At 46.0% G+C, this 15,199-nt stretch overlaps 1 protein-coding gene and 1 long non-coding RNA gene across 12 annotated transcripts in view; one reads left to right on the plus strand and one right to left on the minus strand.

Annotated features, from left to right (window-relative positions):
* The window catches only part of Mink1 (misshapen-like kinase 1), a 55,290-nt gene that overhangs the window by 9,185 nt on the left and 30,906 nt on the right, over window positions 1-15,199 (plus strand). The gene's annotated exons all lie outside the window — the stretch shown is intronic.
* Window positions 571-14,576, minus strand: LOC102016999. The gene is made up of 3 exons (XR_001236863.1): window positions 14,411-14,576; window positions 2,853-2,913; window positions 571-747 (listed from the first exon to the last, which is right to left on the minus strand). It is a non-coding gene; the product is annotated as an uncharacterized LOC102016999 (long non-coding RNA).

Raw genomic sequence — 15,199 nt, forward strand, 5'->3', positions numbered from 1 at the left:
AATATGTTTTCTTGTGACTTGTCCTTCCCTGCTAGGTTCAGTGCTACTTTGTGGTGGGCCCCATGGGACACAGTACACGTGTGTACTCAGTGTTTCTCAGCCAGGGCGGCAGTGTCCTCTGAGCGTGTTTGGAAGCGGTGAGGAAGGAGGTTTAACTGTCAGCATGTCTTGGGAGCATTCATGGCACTTACGATGTGGGAATATTAGCTATCCAGTAATCTTGGGGACAAAGCATTGAAGAATTGTTTTTCCTGTCTAGATTGCCACTGTACCGTCTTGAACTTGTTATGTGGACATGGGAGGAGCCAAGGGAAGGACTAGACAGGTTTCTTCTGTGAAACAGGAATTAGTTCCTACATCTCCTTGTTTAGTTCTGAGTGGAGAAGGAATATAGGCTCTAACTTACTTTTGCGCAGGGCATGTATCTCTTAGACTAACAGCTTTTATTTGTCTGCCAGCACACCTCTGAAGGTAAAATGGGTGGGCTCCAAGCCAGACTATTAAGATTTTCATGTTCTCTTTTCACCACCCACCCACTCTTTCTTTCAAGGCACACTTGTAAGAAAGTGGTTACAGTGTGCAGTACTTGGGCTTTAATTCAAAGTCTTCAGGAAAGAGTCTTCAGTAAAACAATTGGACATGGTGCGTTGAAGCCATGAGGCAGAGGTGGGCATGTGGATGCAGTGCTTGAGAGGGGGCCAGCACATTTGCCTCTTCCCTGATGTCCTTTCATACTGTGGTTGTCACCTTGAAGACAGGTAAAGAATGGATGTCATGGGGCTGGGGATTTAGCTCAGTGGCAAAAAGCGCCTGCCTGGCAAGCGCAAGGTCATGAGTTCGGTTCCCGGTACCGGAGAAAAACAAAACAAAAAAAAAGAATGGTTGTCATCACTCAAATTGCAGGGGAGCAAGGAGAGAGTAGAATACACCTTGCCCCCATGTATCCCCTGGGGGCAGAGGAGTGGCCAGGCCCAGAGCTACTGAGTCAGGAATGGAAGCTGTGCAGGAGAGCTCCCTTCTACCGTCTTCAGATCCACATTAGGAAAGCAGAACTTGACAGATACCAACCCTGTCTCAGATTTGGAGAAGTCTCTCTAACCTTAGCAAAATCATTCCTCATGGGAAAGCTACCTGGGATCCACATGTCAAGGCAGGCTTGGGGAACAGGCAGCACGTGCACCAGAGTTCTTTGATTTTCTGTCCCTCCAGTCTTGTAAGCTCTTTTTCTGTCTCCAACTTGGAACAAAGATTGCTTTGATACAAGTCATTTATATTTTAATGGACATTCATTTCAGAAGGGGGTTTGGGGGCTGGAATAAGAACAAGGAGCGCTTACTGTACACTAGGTTCTTCCCTTATGTAATCTCATTATTCTTCACAATAACCCTTTGAAGAGGATGATTATCCTCATTTTTAACATGAAGAAATCAAGAAGTGACTTGGAAATTAGATAACTTGGCTACAGTTGGACAGCCTGTAAGTGGCAGGGCCCAAATTCAGACTCAGGTCTGACTCACTCAGAACCTGAGCTTCTACTCACCTCCATGCTGCTGGAGGCCAGTTCCAGGTGGCTGGGAATGTGTATAGGTGAGCAGGAGGGCAGTTTGTAGCGAACATGCTAGACTATGTGCAACCAGCCCGTTTTCTGCTTCCTTTAATTATAAATATGTGATATTTCTGTGACCTGTTTAAAAAGGCTTTGTGGGCTTACCAAGGGCTAGAACACCATGCATAATGTTTCTTTATAAAGTCTTAGAGACTAGGAATATGGCCCATTTCATGGATTAGAGACAGCCTGTTTTGAGAAATGTTTTCTGCCCTCTAGGATCATGTAGTCTATATATCTGTGTCTTAGTAGAGGATAGGTCTTAATTGTATAGCTGGGACTTGGTGAGGGCAGGAAGGAATAAGACACTTAAACCTGGCCCTTTGGGAACTGCCAGTTGGTTGGCATTGATGGATACATGTTAAGAATACAAAGCTCTGTGGGGTCTATGCCCAGAACTGATGGAAATTTTTGGATGTTGGGCTGCCAGACAGAGTACTCCAGTGACAGAAAGAGAAAGACATGCAAAAGAATTCAGAAGATTTAGTTTGCAGGAGTGAAAGCTGAATAATTCAAAAGAAGTTCTGTTCTTCAGAGGGAGGAGAGGAAGCCTGTCTCATTTCCTCCCACCTCTCTTAATAAAAATCTTTTTTATTATGATTAAATATACTTAGCATTGAACTTAACCATTTTAACCATTTTTAAACATACAGTTCTGTGGCATTAAGTATATTCACATTGTTGTGCTATCATAACCACCATCCCTCTTTAGAACTTCATCTTTCTCAGCTGAATCTCTACCCATTAAACACTAAATCTGACCGGGTGTGATGGTGCATTCTTGTAATCCCAGCACTTGGGAGGCTGAGGCAGGGGGATCATTGTGAGTTTGAGACCAGCCTGGACTACAAAGTGAGCTCAAGCACAGCCTGAACTGCATAGCGAGACCCTGTCTCAAAAAGACAAAAAAAACTCCCAAAACACTAAATCTGTTCCCTGTTCCCCACACCCCCTGGCAACCACCCTTTTTGTGTGTCCTGAGTTGAGTAGAGGGCCAGACATAGCAGAAGCCTAGTATTTGTCCAGTCATGTAAGAAGAACTGTCTCAGGAGTCTGTGTGTCACCAGCCAGCCCAGGACACTGCCCTCCCTTCTGGCTGTAATGCAAAGTGATCGACCTCTGAAAAGAGCTTTCGAAACGGCTACATGGAATTACAAGAGGTTTGGGCAGTGGGAAAGTAAGGATTTTCTTCCCATACTCAGCTCCCAGCTAAATGTCGCTTTCTGGTTTTGTAGTTGGTACTTACATCCATCATCTTGATTGTTCCAGTCTCTTACTTCCACTCATCCTGGGCTCGGAGTTGAGTGCTAGAGGAAGTTGGAAAGAAGGTCATTTCGGGATAAAATTTAACAACTTTCTGCATTTGTGTGTGAGGAGACACATATGTTATAAGGACAGTTTGAGGCCAGGTCATCCCTCTGTGGTGTCCATATCCTTACACAGACCCAAAGTACAACCTGAGAATGGAGGTGATTGCTTTGATGGCCTTTTCTGGTCCACATTGTATGTGGTTTTTTCTTTGACCTTCAGAGAGGAAGAGGGGAAAAGGAGGGAGAGATGGGCTTGGTATTTAAGGGAACCAGGAAGAGTTGAGGAAAGGAGAGCAAGAGAGCTCCCTGTCTTGGAGATCAGAGTCGGGGTGGTAGAAGCCTTAGGTGGTAGCTTGGGTGGTATCTTAGGGTGCACCAGTAAGGGCTGTGTCGCTAGACTACCAAGCAAAAGCCTGCAGCACCAGAGAGCTTTGCATCTCCTCACTAGTGCCAGATACCACGGACTGACAGAAAGCTAGTGGACTCATAAGTCCTTTTCCTCTGTCTTCTGTGCATGACCTTAGAGAAGGCTACATATATCCAACACCACTTTCCAGGGCTGCCCGATACTAAATGGGCCTTCTCACTGCAGTTCCTCTCTGCAATCTAAAGCCTGTTTTTGTTTTGTTTTTTCCTTAGTTTGAGCCAGGTATCAGTTGAGGTTGATTGTTTTCCTTGGACTGAGCCTACTCTATTCAATCCTAGTGCTCAATTTGAATACAGAAATGTTCCAATTGCTGACTCCTAGAAATTATCTTCCTTAGGTGTTATCCTGTAGTCTGGCATTAAGCACAGCCTGGATATTGTTGTCATCACCCTCACTGATATTTAAGCGCTTGTGCTAGAGCAGAGCACCTACAGGCCATCTCACATTTTAAAAGGGGCTAGCAGTAACCAAGGTCTTGCAGCTAGAACTGCCACCCAGTACTCATGTGCCTAGCTACTCTGCCTGATTGCCCAGCCTTCCCTAGAAACAAGGCACTTACATGTAACTTACATGTAACGGTCATCCTGGGATCCCAAGTGCAGTCTTTTCAGATTAGACCCTGCAACTGCCTAGCCCCCCTGCCCTGGCTCAGGACTTTCTTGGGTAAAATGCTTTAGAGACTCTCAGTTGGAGAGCAGCTGAGAGAGTCACTGTAGCAGTATAATCCATGGAATGAGCTTGGCATTAGAAGTGGGGAGACCTGGTTCTAGTTTCCATTCCATTTCTAGCTTATGTCTCTCTGGGACTTGCTTTTCTCTCTTACAAAACAGGGGACAGGAACTCAGTAGCTCTTACTCAGAGGCTCAATCAGGGTCACCCTGCAGTCTTTGAAAGTTCCACATACCCAGGCCTTGCTTCTGGAGGTGATTCAGTTGACCCAGGGTGGGGTCCTGATGTGTGGCTTTTCCAGTAAGCTCATGCCAGTTTCCTGCTGAGAACTGCAGGGGCAGACAATCCTGAAGATCCTCCAGACCCAGCAATCCTTTCCTCCCTTCCTTCCTAAAACTCTTTGAGTGCCTGCTATGTGGTGTACTGTTTGTAAACATATGAATAGATTAGATGTGGGGTTTGAAGTATTCTCTATCCAAGGAAAAGTGCTCATGTGAGGTGATGATTGTGTTACCCTGGGCAAAGGAGGAGTAGAGAGAATGATACAGGGGTGGGGGCGGAGCCCGGGAGGGCCAGAGTGTCAGAGTTTGGCCAAGAGAGAAATGAGTACACACTGGTTAGAGAACTCAGGGTGGATTTGGTGTTGGGCTGTGGGCAGGGGGCTGAGCATCTGCTGGAAGAAGACAGAGTAAAGGGAAGGTGACCGTTGGAATGTGTACACTTCAGACACTGTTTCCTGAGTCAGTTAGGGCCGAGAGGAAGAGTAGTTATGACTAAGTGAGGACTGACTTGGAAAGACAGGGAATTGTTATTTGGATTTTGAGGTGAGAGGGAACTGGAATAGGTGGAGCCACTAATAGCATAGGTCTGGGAGAGATTGAGCTTCAAATCCAAGTTCAGCCATTTACTGTTGAATCTTTGGCAAGTAATCAATATACCATACTTCATTTTTATCCTTTGTAAAGTGAGGATAGCAATATCTAACCAGGCTGTTGTGAGGATTAAATAAAAGTGATGGGACGTGCTGAGCCTGGTAAATGCTCATGAGAGAGGTCACAACTGCCTACTTCCCTTGTTGAAGAAGGTGCTAAGAAAGGGTGTCTCCAGGGGTTCTGTTAATATTCTTTCCCTCCTGCCTTACTGTTTTAAGAAAGAGAAAACTACCCAGTGTGTTGATTTCAATCTTAATGGCTATGGTGAGTCACAGCCCAGGTGTGGGCCTGGAATTGTAAACCTGGCTCCCTTTCCGTATCCTAGATCCTCCTGCCATGTCCTCAAAGTCTTCAGGCATCATTAGAAGAGAGTGACTTGAAAACCTTACATGAGAACGTGAAACTCCTGTTTGTTCTGCTCCTGAACCAGGGGTGCTGGCAATCACTGGGCAGTTGCTCAGGCCTATGGCATTTTGTGTGAAAGCTCTGGACCCACCCAAGGACGCACTCAGCCCAATGGGAGAGTCTGTGGCCACCCTTGGGGATACTCTGATGGGGATACGCTTGGGGTGTGAGAGACAAAACATTGTACAAGCATGTATAAAGGTTGTCAAAGGCAGATTCAGGGCTGAGTAGTTAAGGATGCTTAGTGCCTCCCACTGCCTGAAGATTTAAGCCCCTTTCCTGCTTTAAAGCCCTTACCCCTCCTACCAGCTGGTCTTTGCTTGGTTAACTCTTACATGTCCTTGTGGTCTCAGCTGAAATGTCACTTCCTTAGGCCTTTCCTGCCCTCCCTCCATCATGACCTCCCTTTAATCTTTCTAATAGTATTCAGTACTTTTTCTTCAGATTTTCATAGTTGTGTCATTGCGTCTTCCTTTATTGTCTGCTTCTTTGACTGGACTATAAGCTCCATAAAGGAGCGAACTGTTTGTATTTTGTTCATTGTCTGCCACATTCTAGTATTTGGCAGTACCTAGCACATAGCAAGCACTCATTGTTTGTTGAATGAATGTATGAATTGGTTCACCAGGCCCTCAGAGGTGGTGTAAAAGGGGTCAGAGAAGGTTTCTTAGGAAGAAAAGGAGAGATAAGCCTGTTGAAGAGTTGAGTGAATATGCTTGCTCCATCCTGCTAGTCAGGAAGTTCCTCCTATATCACCTATGTCTCTTCAGGTGTAATTTATTCTGGGTTGGTTCTTGGTGGATCCAGAGAATATCTGGTCTCCACCCTGTAGAGAGTAACCCTGGCCTTCCTTTGCGAGTCTATGATTCAGACCGTCCTTCCTCCCCTCCCTGTGAGCCCCACCCTCCACCTGCTCTTCCAGCTGACTCAGCTTTGTTACTCTAAGCCTCCTTCTAGGTTCTCTTATTGTCTCCTGGTCTTTCATAGCGCTCTTTCTTACCTTCTCTCTCATGGCATTCTATTGGACTTCTGGAAGTAGAAGCAGTATGGGGGTAAGACAAGGCCTAGGTTTTCTTGCCCGTGAAGCTTCCTCAGTCTGTCTTCCCTTAGATTTGTGGACACCTGACTCCAACAGTAGGAGGTTGGCAATGAGTTATAATGATTTGTTTGTGCTACAGTTGAAAACCAGCAGGGAGAAGCCTTATTATTATCTAACCCCTGATTACTGGAGTTGTCCTCCTCCGTTAGCTTGGGATCTGCCAGCCTGAATGGGCCTGGCATCTTCCTGTCTGCCTGCCTCCTCCTGCTTGCAGACTCTGTACTCTCCCTTTCTTCCCCTAGTTTCTGCCTCCTGGGGACTGACCTTCCTCCCTGCCCCTTTCAGCACCACCTCCAAGGCCACAGATTTTGTCTTTTCTCCTGAGCTGCCACTCTTCATCCTAAGTCCTAGTAATGCCATGGTCTTAGGAAATCACCTCTTGCCAGTAAGAGCTTATCTACCCCACCCCAGTCCCATACTGGAGATTGAACTGAGCACTTTTGCACTGAGCTACATCCATAATCCTTTTTTAAAATTTTTATGTTTTTTTTTTTTTCAAGACAACGTTTAAGTCTCTAATTTGCCCAAACACCTCAAATTTGCAATTCTCCTGCCTCAGCCTCCTGAGGTGTTGGGACTACTGGCATATGCTACTATGCCCAGTGAGTGCTGATTTTTTCACAATGACTCTGTATAAATTTGTAGCACATGGATTTCAGAATACTTTTACATCCATGAATTCCTTTTTTTTTAATTTCAAAGAAAAAAAAAAACAAAAACATAAAAACCAAAATTCCAAAACAGTATGATAGGAGGGTAACAATGGTCAACACATTGTGAATTGTTATCTTCAAATCAGTTACTTAGAGTACAAGATACCAGCATTTAATTGTTCAAACAATATTAGCACAAACCTATCCCTTCAGTGAACTGAGCAGCACAACTATCTTAACTATCTTTTTTTGGTGTGTGTGTGGGTGTGTGTGTGTATTCCTTTTGCTTTTTCCCTTTTTTCCCCTTCCCCTAAACTAGTTTCTCTTTCCTTTTGAAGTTTCTTCCCATTTTACAATATCTATGGTGCATTTTGGATCACATTTACTCTTTCAGCTTCTCACACTAGGGAGACAATACAACGTTTACTCGTTTGCGTCTGGTTTATTTCACTTAGGAGTATGAGGGGCTGGGAATTTAGCTCAGCGACACAGCATCTGTCTGGCAAGCTCAAGGTCGTGAGTTCGATTCCCAGTACTGGAAAACAACCAAAACCAAAAACCAAATCACTTAGGAGTATGGTCTCAGTTGCATCCATTTACCTACAAAAGTCTCCAGCTTATCCTTCATTATATTCATGAATTCTTGTGAGGTAGGACTGAGTAGATAGAAGAGGCCATGAGAGGTTAAATGATTTGCCATTTGCCTAAATTACATATATGCATCAGAACCAGCCCCAGGTCCTCTGATTCTTGGTTCTGTAAAAATACTAACCATTCCCTATCATTGCATCTCACCAAACTGGCTTCCTTTCTGCTTCAGCTAAGAAAATCTGCCCCTGAGTTAGCCGCTTATATTTTTGAGCCTTCTAATGGGCTGTCCTCTGAGTTTTGTCTTTCTTTTGCCTATCTGATCAATCTCAACCTCTTCCGACTTCTTCAATTCTGTTCCCCTCTAGGAAGCCTTCCCTTCTTTTCTTCTTGCCCCGGTACCTCTTACAATCTTTGGGCGCTTATTAGTGTTCATGTTTGGGTTTTGCTGACCATATAGGAGTTCTCTTCCTTTAAGAAAAAGCCCACTTTCTGTTAATACTTATTTACCAAGCAAATAAATTATGGGGTACCCATTCAAAATAGTTGCCCTTATGCATTTAAGTGAATATTTAAGGATCATTTTGGAAGAATGGTGATAACCTCAAACTAGTGTTAGAAATCACTGCCTTAAACAAGGGAGTTTTTTTTTTTTTTAGAGAACACTAATTTTCTTTATGTCTACATTCATTCAACAGACAGGTATTGAGTGTAGCCCTGTGTCCAAGAACTTAGTCTAGCAGAGGAGAAAGACAAAGAATCAGTCACAAAAGTGTGATTGGTGTCACAAAAGAGACAGTACAGTGTGCTATGGGAGCAGAGGACATGTTTCCTGGAGATGGTGATGTCTGTGCCGGGTTCTAGGGGTACAGGTATAAAGCGTCTAGGTAAAGAGGAGGTGAGGGGTAAACTTGAAAGTGTAAGGGCATGTGCAGAGACCCAGAGGTGAGAAAAGGGTGTGGTGCAGTAGAACTGAAAGAAATCTAGGAGCACGCAGAGCCCCTGCTCCTTGTCTTGTCCCCATGCCAGGAAGAACAAAAGAACACCAAGATGGGCGTGAGTGAGCCTACAGGTTAACCGGGCCTGGGACAGTCAGTGTACAGGCTCAGACAGTCACTTCTGAGCCTGGAGAAGAACCCCTTGGGCCCGCTGTTGGCAAGTGGAATCTAGTGGACAAAGCCAGGGCAGGCAGTGTGGTGTTGGTGCCTCAGAAGACTAGCCAAGCTTAAGTTCTTGTTTCACCTTGACAAACATTTGTCAGGCTCTTGGTTTTCTCATCTTGAAATGGGGTAATAATTCCTGCCCAGCTCCTCTGCAGGTTTGAGGTGCAAACTAGGGAACAGCTGAAAGACTTTGTGGGTGGTAAAGTACTGTGCATTTGGGTGGTGGCAGCGGTCATGAAGTGATAAAATCGATTCTGCTCACCACTGGTGGAAACTGATTCTTGTGGAGGAGTCAGATTCACACTGCTCTGACAGTTTGTAACATTTTAAAAGCCGGGGCCTCACTTGCTTACCTGAGGAGGGACTTGTGAAGGAGGCTGGGGAAACACCACCTTGGCTGCCCAGAAGATTTGTTCCTTTTGCAAGGAACAAGGGGTGACTAGAATGACCTTCAGCAGTCTCCAGACGTGGGGCTAGGGGTTGCCTCTGAGGCCTGCAGCCCTCTGTTTTCCCTTAGAAGGCTCTGGAGGCAGACGGAACCTCAGAAGCAAGCTGTTTATCTTTTAGGTTTTTCAGTTTATTTTTAAATTCCTGACTGTGATGGTATTTATTTTTTCCTTTTCCCTTTTCCCACTTCCCTGGCTTAGCATCAGAAAGGGACCATCTGTCCTTGCCTTGCCTATGGCCATTTTAGAACCAGAACCAGGCTGCTTGGTTTCTGGTCCCCCCTTTTCTTCCTTGCCCTCCCTCCCCGACTGCCTGACTTTCTCCTCTGCACTGCCCCGAAAGCCTCTCATGTAGCTCCCTCTGTGTGTCCGTGTGTCCACTACCATCTCCTATAGGCCTGTCCATCTGTGAGGATCTCTAGACTGAGTCAAGCCGGCAGCTGCGGGCCCTGTCTGAGGCTGCCAGGTCTGTGAGGAGCTGAAGCATGGGTGCAGCAAGACCAGCTTGTAGGAGAGAAGGGAGATCCCCAGCCTCGTGCTGCAGGCAGGCGGTGCCCCCCCATTTCTGATGAGAGAGAATGGCATTTGTGTTCATGTATGGATCATGTTCTAACTTGTTTCTGCCTCTGCTTGTATCTGAGAGAGAGGGAGGCGGGGAGAAAGAAAGGGAGAGAGAGGAATTCATTCACACATCCTTCTGCCTTAGAGACCCAGGAGTGAGTTATAACCACCCCTCTTCCCCTACATAAATATCTTTCTTGCTTTCTTTCCCTCCCTCCCCTGTACTGCTGGAGCCTGCTTGATTTTCTCCCTACTGTGTTTAATTCCTATAAAAGCACTTCAAAGTTTGGATACTTCACAAAGTAGAATAAGAATAGAGAAGTCTGAGCCGGGCATGGTGGCACACGCCTGTAATCCCAGCACTCAGGAGGCTGAGGCAGGAGGGTCGTTGCGAGTTCAAGACCAGCCTGGGCTACAAAGTGAGCTCAAGGCCAGCCTGAACTGCATAGTGAGACCCTGTCTCAAAAAAGGCAAAAAAAAAAAAAAAAAAAAAAAGAACAGAGGGCTCTGATAGAGTTCCAAAGCATAAGAAGGAATGCTTATAGAGTGGAGAGTCTTTATCTCTCTGCCTACCTACCTATCTATCTAGCTGTCTACCTACCTACCTGCCTATTTGGGGTTTTTGTCTGTTTGTTTGTTTGTTTGAAACAGGGTCTACTTGTATATTTAGCTGGCCTTGAACTCTTGGCAGTTTCCTGCCTCAGCTTCTGGAGTGCTGGGATTACATGTGTGTGCACCATGCCCAGCTTGGGAGTCTGTTTTAGACATTAAGGAAAGCTGGGAAAAGGAGTCTTTGGAAGGCTTTACGAGTCCATTTATTACTGGTTGTGGTGGATAATAGGGACTTGATGAGAGTTTCAACCTTCCTTCTGTATTCTCCTCCTTTTCAGTTACTGGCTCAATGATGAGGTGCTCAGACAAGTCCCTCTCCTCCATCTACTTCCTTTCTCCCTCAAGAGATATTTAATCTTTCTCATACTTTGGTTTTGGGCCTGCTTTCCATACTGAGCCTTTAGGGTGGGAATGGGGATGATGCTGTATACACTCCCTGATTTGCTTTGAGAAAAGCAGGTGTCTGGATCTCTACTTCCCCTGTGGATCTTTGGGGACTGACTGGTATCCCTGCTTGGTAGGAAGGAGGGGGTGATCTCCTGAGACTTTTCCTGTCTGTCTCCAACCCCACATACCAGTTCCCATTTTCTCTCTTACATACACACTCTCACTCTTTCTCACACCCCCTCCTATATTTTTTTTCTCTTGCTCACATGTTTTAGGTACTCATAACCAATTGAAGGGTGCCTAAGTCTAGCCCCTCTACCCTCTACTGCCTTCCATATCTCTGCCAGTTTGGGCTAAGACCTATGTCCTAGAGTTGCTTGAATTGTTGGGGAAACTTATCTGTCCCTTCCTTCCCTGGCGGCACCTTCAGAAAATCTCCTGTAGAAGGGGTTTAGTAATCTGGTTGGGACTAAGGTGTGGTTTTTTAAGCTGCTTTTGCACAGCAGTCACTGCTTCAGTGCTCTGTGGGTGTTTCAGGGGTGGCTTTGAGGGAGCTGACAAATTTATAGGAGGTTGCAGGACCACTCCCCCAGGTTGTCCCCTGGTATTGCCACTACCGCTCCCGCCCCCCCCGCCCTTCGTATTGGTGTGGGCCTCCCAGATTACAGGAAGAGCTCAGGAAAACAAACTATTGTTTTCATGGGGAGGAGGGAGAGCCAGCCTTCCTAGTCTCAGGCTCCCTGAAGTGGCACCAGATGAATAGAGGCTCCCCAGGCCCTGGTGGCTTTGTCTTCCAGGGTGAATTACTTGCTCAGGACTCTGTTATTCTGGTTCTTGGTTCCCTTTTTAAACCACAAGTTCCATTCTTTTCCCTAGTGGCCCCTAGTTTTTTTCTCTCTCCTCCCCAATTTGTTTGTGACTATCACAGGTTTTCCTGCATTTCTCCTGTGTTGTCCTGTGTGGTTGGTAACAGGAGGAAGCCTGCCCCCAGGAGTACGAGGAGTCAGACTACAGCCCAGCCTAGGGGGACTGCCTCTTCCCCGGCCCGCAGCTCACTCTGCCTTGTCCCCCTGTCCTCCTATATCCTGTGGCAGCCCCACCTGATGGTGTTGTCTGGCACCTTGCCTGGGTTTGGGAAAGCACTGGCTACAGCAGTAGGATCTGCCGAGACATATCTGAACAAATAATCACTGCTGGGCTTGAAGCACAGGCAAGACCAGTCCTCCCCTGGTCTCCACTGGGCTTTTGTATATATTCTTTTCCAGTGCCTTCCATCCCTCAGTTTTATGTTTCTAGTTCTTTCTATCACACTGGCAACTTCCAGGAATCTCCTGGAATTCAGAGTAGACCCTTTCTGGTTTGAATTTCTATAATTATAAAACTCATGGGTCAGCAAAAAGTAGGGATCAATTTTCCTGACCTGCCTGCTTCTCCTGCAACTGCTTCACAAGCAGTCTTACTCTTTACTGTATATTTCAGCACATGTGATGCCTTCCCAGAATGTTCTCTTTGTGTTAGTATCTAATTTTTTTGTGGTCTTTGAAGTTTTTATTGTTGTTGTTTTGTTTTTTGAGATAGGGTAAACTGGGCATGGTGGCACACACCTGTAATCCCAGCACTGGGGAGGCTGAGGTAGAAAGATCCTGTGAGTTTGAGACCAGCCTGGGCTACATAGTGAGCTCAAAGCCATCCTGAACTGCATAGTGAGACCCTGTCTTTAAAGAAAAAAAAAAAGAGAGAGAAACTGTATTGTTATGTAGTTCATGCTGTCCTTGAACTCTCTGTGATCTTCCTACCTCAGTGCCCAAATGCTGGAATTATAGGTGTGAGGCACCATGCCTGGCTAATGTTAGTGTTTGATTTTTAAACTAGACCCAGGATTCGCAAAGGTACATGCTTGTAATCACAACGGTGGGTGGCTGAGGCAGGAGGATTTCTGTGAGTTCAAGACTGGTGTGGTCTACATTGTGATCCAAAGCCAACCTGAACTACATAGCAGGACCTGTTTCAGAGAAAAGCCAAAAATCAAAGTAAAAAAGGGCTAAGGATATAGTTCAGTGGTAGTGTACTTGCCTTGCATGCACTAGGCCCTGGCTTCTATCCCTATCACCAAATAAATAAACAAACAAGGAAGGGAGGAAGGGAGAGAGGGAGGGAAGGAAAAGGGAAGGGAGGGAGGGAAGGAAGGGAGAAAGGAAGAAGTTGGGCATGGGGTGTATGCCTGCGGTCCCAGCACTTAGGTTGAGGGAGTAGGCTCACAAGTTTGAATCCTGCATGGGCAATTTAGTGAAGCCCTACCTCAAAATTAGGAAGGAGAGAACGAAGGGAGGGGGAGAGGGAAGGAGGGAGGAAGGGGGAGGGAAGGGAAGAAACTCTTTAACAGGCCTTTATAAAAGATGCTGGCTAATATTTATAGTTTTCATTTGTTAAAATCCTTTAAAAACAGACTTTACTCCTCAAGAGAGATCATGTAAGGCAAAGCAAAGCTGGCAGGAATCACTTTCCTCTTCTGGAGATGGGCTGTGGGAGTGCAAAGGGAAGGCCCTGGAGTGGAGGAGGAGGTATTGTTCATGGGGTGAGGACAGGCTGGTGCAGAGTTCTAACACAGATCTGACCCTTTTTCAAGAAATTTTACCCCAGACCTCACCTGTGGCCTCATTTTGCCCATTCTGTCACATACACCATTCGTCCAGGATTCCACTGCGTTGCCAGATCGCTCCCCACTGCCACCCGCCCAGCCTCAGCTAGACTGTGCAGTGCTAGGTTTTTTTTTGTTTTATTTTGTTTTTTGTTTTTTTCCCCGGTAAGGGGAATCGAACTAACAATGTTGCACTTGCCAGGCAGGCGCTGTGCTGCTGAGCTAGATCCCCAGCCCCATGTGCAATGCTAGTCTTGACACAGTTGGAGCATAAACCCTATTTGGGTTTTTAGGGGAAAGTAGCCAAAGTCTCATTTCTAACTTAATCTGTCCCTTTGCTGCATTTAAAAAAATGCCTTACTGGTTGAGCATGTAGTTCAGGGGGAGAGTACTTGCCTAGCATGTATGAAACCCTAGCTCCATCCCCAGCACTGCAAAAAATATAAAACTGAGAATAAATAACTCACTGGTTTCAGGGAAGGGAAATGATTGGCTGATTCTGGGTGCTGGGCATCAGAGTCAGAGCTGTGCTTGCCATTTCTGTCTTTCCTTTCTCCATGTGTGCTCTGTGGGAGGAGTCCAGGGAGCTCTTGGAGGCCAGAGGAGCAGGGAAGTGGGAGCATAAGGCCAGTTTGTGCCTGACACTCTCTGAGTCAGCACTAGGGAGCAGGCACAAGATGAAGGTGTAAGTGGGCATCTTGGGAAAAATCATGGTGCTATGTTTAGTCGTCATTTGGAACTTCTCAGGCCCCCAGTGCTGGGGAGAGAGTTCCTTCAGGAATATCTGGGTTATAGCTGGGGAGACCAACACACTTGGGTGATTAAAGGAGGTGTAAGACAGAGGAGCAGTCTGAGGGACAGCCCCTGTTCTTCGCCCTTGCCCACTGCAGCCTGCGTGTTTTCTCTGTACCTACCTAGCTTTGTACCTCTGTCTTCCTTTCAGCCATGTAGTTTCAACTTCTTTCAGAAAATTTTTCCTTAGCCAAGCCTGTCTCCACTTCGCTGTGCCTGGTATTTAAACATTAAACTGAGTGTTTGAGTGCCTCATTATATCCTCAGAAACATGCCTTACACTGTGAGGAAGACAGAGGCATAAAAAAAAAAAAAAGACAGAGGCATAGAGGGTGGGCAGTGCCTGAGTCACACAGGGCAACATCCTGAGGGAACTGTCACCAGTTATGTGATAATGGTTGAGGCTGGCCTTGAACTCACTGTATAGCCCGGGCTAGCCTCAACTCCCTGCGATCCCCCTGCCTCAGCCTCCCAGAATGCTGAGATTGCAGGAGTGGATAACCACAGCTGGCAGTCCCAACTCTTTTATGATGCCTTGCACAATCTTTCAGTCAACCAAAATTTTTTATTTTTATTTTTTGTATTTTTGAGACAGGGTCTCACCATGCAGTTCAGGCTGGCCTTGAGTTCACTTTGTAGCCCAGGCTGGCCTTGAACTCGCAACGATCCTCCTGCCTCAGTCTCCCCAATGCTGGGATTACAGGTGTGCGTCACCATGCCTGGCTCCAAAATTTTTAATCATGTATGAAAATTTTTATATATAAAATGTGGGAAGATAAAATGTTTAGTGCAGTAGGATTTACTGAGAGGAAGAAAGCTGCCACAGATAACTATGTACAACAAGGTAGTTTTGCAGTGTGCCACAGGCTCAGAGCATCACAGAAAAGATAATACTATTTTTTATTCAGGCA

The sequence above is a fragment of the Chinchilla lanigera genome, unplaced genomic scaffold (assembly GCF_000276665.1).
Source record: "Chinchilla lanigera isolate Chin_1 unplaced genomic scaffold, ChiLan1.0 scaffold00066, whole genome shotgun sequence".
Classification (NCBI taxonomy): Eukaryota; Metazoa; Chordata; class Mammalia; order Rodentia; family Chinchillidae; genus Chinchilla; species Chinchilla lanigera.